Below are 7,947 nucleotides of genomic sequence, written 5' to 3'. Positions count from 1 at the left end.
TTCCGTGTAGTTGTTTGTGGGCCAACTGCTCTCTTCCTTCTCACTTAGGGTGAGCAGCATGTGAGGGCAGAGTGCACTGTCATGGAACACAGAGGGCTGCCCGGAGCTGAGGGGAGTGGCCTTCATCTGCCTGACCCCACCCAGGGAGGGGCCGAGCAGGGTGTCCCCCTCTCCATTCTCCATCCTTCCATCTGTGACACCTGTCACCCTTGCCAGGCCTCCCCCAACGTGAGTTCAGCTCAATCCCTGAATATAAAAGGGCACCGCAGGGGGGGGCCCCTCCACTCCAGTGCCCCCTGATACTCAGCGACAGGACCTGGTTAACAGGACCTGATCTCAGGATGGTGGCCAGAGCTGCAGAACATAGATCTGTTTCAAGAAAAGTTGGGAATGCAGACTTTCGTATGAGCCCCTATTCCAAAAGGTGGCAGTTTATTCACATTGTGGCAAAGACACCTTCAAGAGTAACATAAGTGGGTAAAGTCAGGGCCAAACCGGGCCATTTCCTCATCCAATCTCTCTGAGGCGCATGGACAGAACCAAGTCTCAGCTCTTCGCAGGACACTTCTGGGGTTTTTTAAGCCTAAAGGACAGTAGTCTGTCTCCATTCTTGTTCTTTGGGATTTTTTCATCGTCGGATAAAAGGATGCGTACATTGGGGCAATCCTCTCGAGATACAATATTCCAGTTGCACCCATGTGACCACAACAGTGCCCCTCAGAGGGAGGGAGCCGACAGATGGGAATTCTGAAAACCAAAGCAATGACAGAAATGCTAAGCCTTTCCTTCACATGTCTGACACCCCTCTTCAGGCGGCCTGCAGGCCGGGTGTCTGCTGGACCTTTACCACTTGATGTCCTGGCAGGCTGCCCTGGGCCCTGCTAGGCTGTGTGCAGGGCTGCCTGGGCCTGGGGGGAGTCGCCTCCCCGTCCCAGCCACTCCTGGTACAGCTCCTGCACATGGGTGCTGGTCTCTGGGGGTCACACCGGGATGGCAGCGTAGATGCCTTCCATCTGCTGCAGCAGTGCCCTGTCTGCACACCCGTCGTCCACCTGGGCCTGGGCCCTGCCACTTAGGCAACCCCGGTGCAGGCCAGGACCTCCACGAAGTGGCAGGGGAACTTGCCCCTCTACAGCTTTAGGACCATCCAGCTTTCTGGATGTTCCGAAAGCCGTAAGCAGCCTCAAAGCGTAGCAGAACCTCTCTGCCCCTTTCAAGGGTGACCTCCTGGAAGTCTTTGTTCCTCAGGGTGCGGTAGGTGAGCACTCCCACGTTCTCGTTGAACAGCTCCTTGGCCATGTGCCTGAAGATGTGTGCCAGGTACCCATCTGGGCTGGCACCGTCTTGGAGCCTCACCTCCTTCTCCTTCATGTCTCCAAACAGAGTGTCCACAGTGGCATCAGTCCAGGCGAGATCACTTTGCTCCATTATCTGGACAATTTCACCTGAGGTTAACACGCAGTCAGCACCCTGGGAACTATGTAAAGTTGTAGGAACATCTTCTCAAAGGGCCTCCAGTTTCTTGTCATAACACGGGGCCACAATGACGTGGAAAATCTTGTCTGGGGACAGGTTCTGCCGTCTGGTGAAATAATCCTTCACCAGAGAGCCCATGATCTGCTAGGGAGACTTGGCCATGCAGAGGTGGGGGTGATGGGGTGACCCAGCACACGCTCTGCATATCAGACCCAGCTGGGGCAGGCAGAGGTCAGCATGGGTAGCCGGGGCTCTTCCTCACAGTGCTGGCAATACCGACGCACAAATTCCTTCTGACTCTCCAGGATGCTGAAGTCTGCAGCTATCTTCATGTCAAAGACAGTGCGCCCCAAGGCTTTTGAGAAAGCCGCAGAGTCTTCTGGATGCATCAGTGACATTGAGGTTGAATTTAGCAGCAAAATAAAGCAGAGACTGAGGACACATGGACACTGCAAGCACCTTGTGCTGTGAGGTATCACATTTCTTATTAAGGTTCAGAACACGGAAGAAGTCCTTGGTGTTCTGTTGAGAAAATTGGACTCCTTCCTCTGTGATCACACAACTGTCACACGCCAGGCAGTCACTCAGAAATATCTTGGCATTGGCCAGCTTATGGAATTCTCCCTTCTCTCCGTTCTCCTGAACCGGACTCCGGACGTTGACTGCGGCATTTTCTTGGTCATCGGTTTTTGTTCTTTTACTACATTCCTTCCGTGTGCAGTGATCACACTTCATCTGGAGCGGGGGCCGGCTTGAGTGACCTGGAGGAAGCACAGGGAGAGCAGTCAGTCACTGCTGGTCATCCCTAGTGCTGCTGACAGTATTCTTTCTTCCTTGTGAAGTGTCTAGGGAGGGGAAGCGGCTGCAGCATCCGAGGCCGAGTTCCAGGAGGCTGGCAACACTGTTGGGATCGTGCCAGCAGTGCTGGTCCATTGGTGCCTGGCCTGTCTTCTGGAGATTGAACCTACAGGACTAATAAGGAAGCCAGTCCCCAGTTCCTCCCCTCCTCTACCACCAATTGATTGGCGTCTAAAGGCTGGGAGGAGGGACCAAGAGGCCTGCCTTTCAGCTGCTCGCCAGTCCCCCCCACCCCCCTCCCCCCGCGCCACTCATTCTGGTTCCCTGTTAGCCATCCCCTGATCAATGGGAGCTTGTGGGCCAGGGGAGGGACCAAGCTGTCTGCCTTCTGCGGCTCACCAGTCGCTGCTGCCACGGATTCATTGGAGCCTGAGGAACCCAGTTCCCCCATTACTATCCCCTGATCAATGGAGCCTGAGGGCCAGGGGATGGACCAGTCATCCGTTCGGTCATTACGGACCTTGGGTTTTTATATATTAGGATATTAATCAGGTATTTAAAAAAAGTAATCTTAGTTGTGGGAACTGAAGTTTTACTAGCTTATGTTTGTGTTTAATACCCTCTTGTCACTTTGAATGCTATATAACCTTTTGGTAGAATGGGTTTGACAACCTCCCTAGAGTTTAAATTTTAAGAAAAGGTTGGGGTTTTTTTTACCTAGAGTTGGCTATAGATGATTCCAATAGGTCCTGGAATGCCTCAAGATCCTCCTACAATGGAGACTATGAACCATATTCTTAAGAACTATGTACTGGGTATTTCTTCTACTTTAATCTCTCTCAGGTTTGAAGGCCTCCTGACCCAAGGCCTTCTTAAGTTTCTAGTTCATCACTATCGACCAGAAGACTACATTTGTTCTAATCAAGGATCCTACCTTGTCTTGCTTACCACAGAGACTGCTGTTTGGACTACAGAGTGAGGTTGGACCCATCACACATGGGTTAAGGGTGGATACACCTCAATTTGAACAGCCATATCAGGACATATCCCTTTGAAATTGACACTAAAAACTGTAAGCTGTCTTAATAACCATCATGTACTGGGCTCTATTTGCTTAAGGAATCTGGCAAATTGCAGGGGCTTACAATGTGGGCTGGAGAAAGGTGTACAATCTGGATCATGCTTACCCAGTTAAGTTATTGATTATAGATAACTTGAATGACTTGGATATTTCAATCTTTAGTCAAAATATTGGCTAAGACTCAATTTAGGAGTAGAAGTCACAGGACAAGATCCCCTAGGCCACTGCCACCACCATGCAAATAGAAGTAGGATATAAGGGAACGAATGCCTGGGTGGAATGGATTAAATATTCTGTACACACCCTGAATAAAAGCGACTGTTACGCTTTTGCAGCAGGAAGGGTAGAGGCCCAAGTGGTCCCATTCCCATTCGGATAAACCTCAGACAGTAATGGGATGGAATGTGTGCTTGCCTTGTACCAGGAGGAAACTGCCTGGGGAAATGCTTCCTGTAAGACTCTTGCCCTGTTGTTCCCATGCAACAGAGGTAAAGAGCAAGGACCACCCCCCCCCCAAAAAAAAAATGATCCGGCCCTGTCCTCCAACATAAACTATACCTCCTGCCTCTCAAGGGGGGGGGGGGGAGACAGTACTCAGAGTTTATGGGAAATTTATCCAGATGCGTAAATGGCCGAGTATCCTCAGAAGCCAATCATGCTGCACTGTCTCTACCCCATGCTGATATCTGGTGGTGTCATGGGGGACCCTGACTTGTGGCCTTGCCCAGCAAATGGAGTGGACCATACACTCTGATACAATTGGCTATGCCTTCCCTTTTGGCATATCGTAAATCTTTTTCAATGGACAGACAGACTAGGAAGAGGAGAGAGAGTCCGGGGGGCTCCTTTGATCCCCATATACACACAGATCCCATTGGGGTTCTAGGAGGAGTGCCAAGGAGTTGAAGGCTAGAGATCAGATTGCTGCAGGGTTTGTGTCTGTCCTGAGCTGGTGGCCCACTGTGAACAAGAATGTGGCTGGATTAATTATATTTACTATAACCAACAAAGACTTGTTAACTACACTCGAGACGCAGTTAGAGGGATAGCTGAACAGCTAGATGCCACCAGCAGGATGACCTGGGAGAACAGGTTGGCCTTAGATATGATTATGGCAGAAAAAGGAGGAATATGTGTAATATTGGGGCCAGTGCTGCACATTCATTCCTGACAACACAGCAATGGGCCGTCACTGAAGCCCTAAGGTATCAGCAGCTTTAGTGATGACTGAGCTGGAGCCTGGGATCAAGGGTCCTTTCTTTGATGCACTAGAGTGATGGTGTCCACATTCACCCCTTTGATTAGGAGTTACAGTAATGGGATGTCACATCATCCCATGTATGGGGGTTCTTATCCAAAGGTTAATTGAAACCTCATTGACCAAACAGCAAATTAGTCTTCTCCTAGACCAGGGGTGGGCAAACTTTTTGACTCGAGGGCCACAATGGGTTCTTAAACTGGACTGGAGGGCCGGAACAAAAGCATGGATGGAGTGTTTGTGTGAACTAATATAAATTCAAAGTAAAGGAGCGGAGGGGAGAGCAAGAGAACCGGATAGAACAGCCGGATCCGGCCCGCGGGCCATAGTTTGCCCATGGCTGCAGAGCAGGAAAGTCAATGAGTGTCAGCCGAGTTTGAAGAAAAGAGTTTAAATAAAGAAAAGGGGGGAATTGTGAGAATAAATAAGTCATCTTTTCTGTCAAAGAACAGTTTAGACAGCTGCCATTTTGGATTGTGTGACTTGGCAGCCACCATTTTGGACTGTGTAACTTGGCAGCCACCATTTTGGACTGCATGACTTGGCAGCCACCATGTTGGCTGCATAACTTGCAGATGCCCTGGGAGTAGCCATCTTGAAACAGCAAAGGCCATCCCCTCCCTTTGAATTAGCCAATCGCAGAAGACTGTGCACCTGAGCTCCCATCAAGAGTAAGGGACAGGTCACGTACATAAGGATTAAAAAGCCAAGCAGACCACCTGCTCAGTGTGCACATGCTTCCAGACCATGTGCATGTACACCCTTCTATGTAGAAGTAAAGATATTTGCCTTGCAAAAAAAAATGGTTGGATTTCATATACATAATATTGAACTAAAGAAATCAGAAACAAAAATACTTTTGGTATGATTCCATTTATATGAATTTCAAGAACATATGAAATTAACAAATGGTAATGTGATGAAAAAAATGGCCACAAGCTTTTTTGCAGATCCTGAGGCAGAGTTTATTTCTCCACCCCTGGAATCTAGGATGGCCTTGTGACTTGCTTTGACAATTCTGGGCAATTTGTTGTCTTCTTGCTGCCCTGAGGTCTCCATATAAAGCAGCCCAGTCTCACCTCTTGGGGGATTAAATACCCATATGGGGAAAAAAAGGCTCAGCTGATAGTCAACACAAACCACCAGATACATGTACAAGATCATCTTGGATCTTCCAGGAGTGTTTATAAGAGGTAACCAAGCAGTGATAGAAGACAGAATACTGGTCACCTTTAAGGGGTGGATATTGACTGAAAAGGAGCATGCAAGCCCTAGCTGGTTTGGCTCAGTGCAATGGATAGAGCGTTGGCCTGCAGACTGAAGGGTCCCAGGTTCAATTCCAGTCAAGGGCACATGCCCAGGTTACAGGCTTGATCCTCAGTGGGGGGCGTGCAGGAGGCAGCCAATCAATAATTCTCTCTCATCATTGATATTTCTGTCTCTTCCTTCTCCCTTCCTCTCTGAAATTAATAAAAAAATAAAAACAGAGAGATACATCTCTTATTAAAAAAACAAAGGAGCATGTGAGAGCCTTCTTGGAGGGTAGATATAGTCTATATCTTCATCTCAGTTGTAATTACACAGATGTATTTTTACATACTACATAGGTATATATTGATGATATATTGATGCAAAAATTCATCAAGCTGTACACTTAAGAAATTGGCACATTTGTATAATATACCCCATTAATTTGTTTTAAATGCAAGGTCCAGTTTGGTTTGGTTCTGAGTGTGGTAGGCAGAATAATGCCTCACAAAGATGTCTTCATTTTTGGAACTTGTGAATATGACAAATAATAGGGAGGGAGATTATCCTGGATTATCCAGGTAGGCCCACTCTCCTTCAAAGTGGAAGCAGGAGGCAGAAGAGTAGAGTCAGAGAGAGGTGTGAGTACAGAAGAATGATCAGAAAAATGCAGCATCTCTGGCTTTGAAGATGGGAAGGGAACCATAATCCAAGGGATGTAGGTGGCCTCTAGAAGCCGGGAAAAGCAAAGATATGTATTCTCTCTCCCCTAGAGTCTTCAAAAGGAACTAACCCTTCCAATACCTTGATGTTAACTCAGTAAGACCCAGTTCAAACTTCTGGACTGTAAGATAACAAATGTATGTTGTTGTTTATTTTAAAAAATATGTTTTTAATGATTATAGAGAGGAAAGGAGAGGGATGGAGAGAGAAACATCAATGATGAGAGAGAATCACTGATCAGCCGCCTCCTGCACACACCACACTGGGGATCAAGCCTGCAACTCGGGCATATGCCTTGACCGGGAATCAAACCATGACCTCCTGGTTCATAGGTCAATAATCAACCACTGAGCCATGCTAGCCAGGCCAAATGTGTGTTGTTTTAAGCCACTAAATTTGTGGTGATTTGTTACAGCAGCAATAGAAAATAGGCAAAAAACTGACTTCAGGGGATCATGCTCTTAGTGACCAGCAATTTCATTTCACACCCAATTACTGCTTCAGGTAGAAAGACAGCTCTATAAGAATGAGGATAAGAACAGTTCTTTTGTGCAGTCTTAGAAAACCAAGACCACCATCCAGGGTTGGCTTCATGGATGTACAATCTGTTCATTGCCCAAGGTCTTATGCTTAGAAGGCCCTATTGTTGATTTAGTACTTTGCTATTCCTGTCTTGAAATTATTAATCATTTAATAAGGATCCCCACATTTTCATTTTGCACTGGGCGCCACAAATTATATTGTCAGTCCTGCCACCACCCCTGCATTCTTCTTCACTTAACACCAGGGCCAGCCCACCAGACTGGACTCTCTTTAAATTGTTGGTAACTTTATTTCATGGGTCCTCACCCTTTCCTGCCATTAGGCCTTGAAAAGGGCCACTTTCTCTACCTCGATAGATCCTCCTAACTCCAAATCTCAGGGGCTGGACATAGAAGTCTGGACTTGTCATGATGATTAGCCCACTCTCACTCCAGAATTCTGCACATCTGTCTGATGAACATCTGTATAACTGAGATGGCCTCTCAAAGACCTATGCCAGGATGCTCCCTGACTGCCTGCATGGAGAGTGACTGGCAGCTCCTTTCTCTTAAGAGGAAAAAATACAATTCTCCTGGGTAAGACACATCATTGCATTTAGAACACTACTGCCTGGGGACACTAATAAGTGTTACAAGAAAGAGGAATTATGTGGCCAAGGAACTTTGTCCAACTGAGTCTTTAAAATTAAATAGCTTTTTTTTCTGGGGGACATCTGAGCTTCCTTAATGTGCTAAAGGATATTCTGACTCTCCAAAGGAGCTAAAGTATGTAGTGCTTCATGAACTTATTTGACAAGGGACCTCCTTTCTCCTGGGAAAAA

The 7,947-nt window shown here is 47.3% G+C and overlaps 1 pseudogene across 1 annotated transcript; it reads right to left on the bottom strand.

The window, feature by feature from the left end:
- Nucleotides 1-881: 881 nt before the first annotated feature.
- LOC308239831 (nuclear prelamin A recognition factor-like) lies at nt 882-2,211 on the bottom strand (annotated as a pseudogene). Its single transcript has one exon. The product of its transcript is annotated as a nuclear prelamin A recognition factor-like (transcript).
- Nucleotides 2,212-7,947: the final 5,736 nt, after the last annotated feature.

The sequence above is a fragment of the Plecotus auritus genome, assembly GCF_963455305.1.
Source record: "Plecotus auritus genome assembly, chromosome: X".
NCBI classification, from domain to species: domain Eukaryota; kingdom Metazoa; phylum Chordata; class Mammalia; order Chiroptera; family Vespertilionidae; genus Plecotus; species Plecotus auritus.
This window is presented reverse-complemented; position numbering and strand designations above follow the sequence as displayed.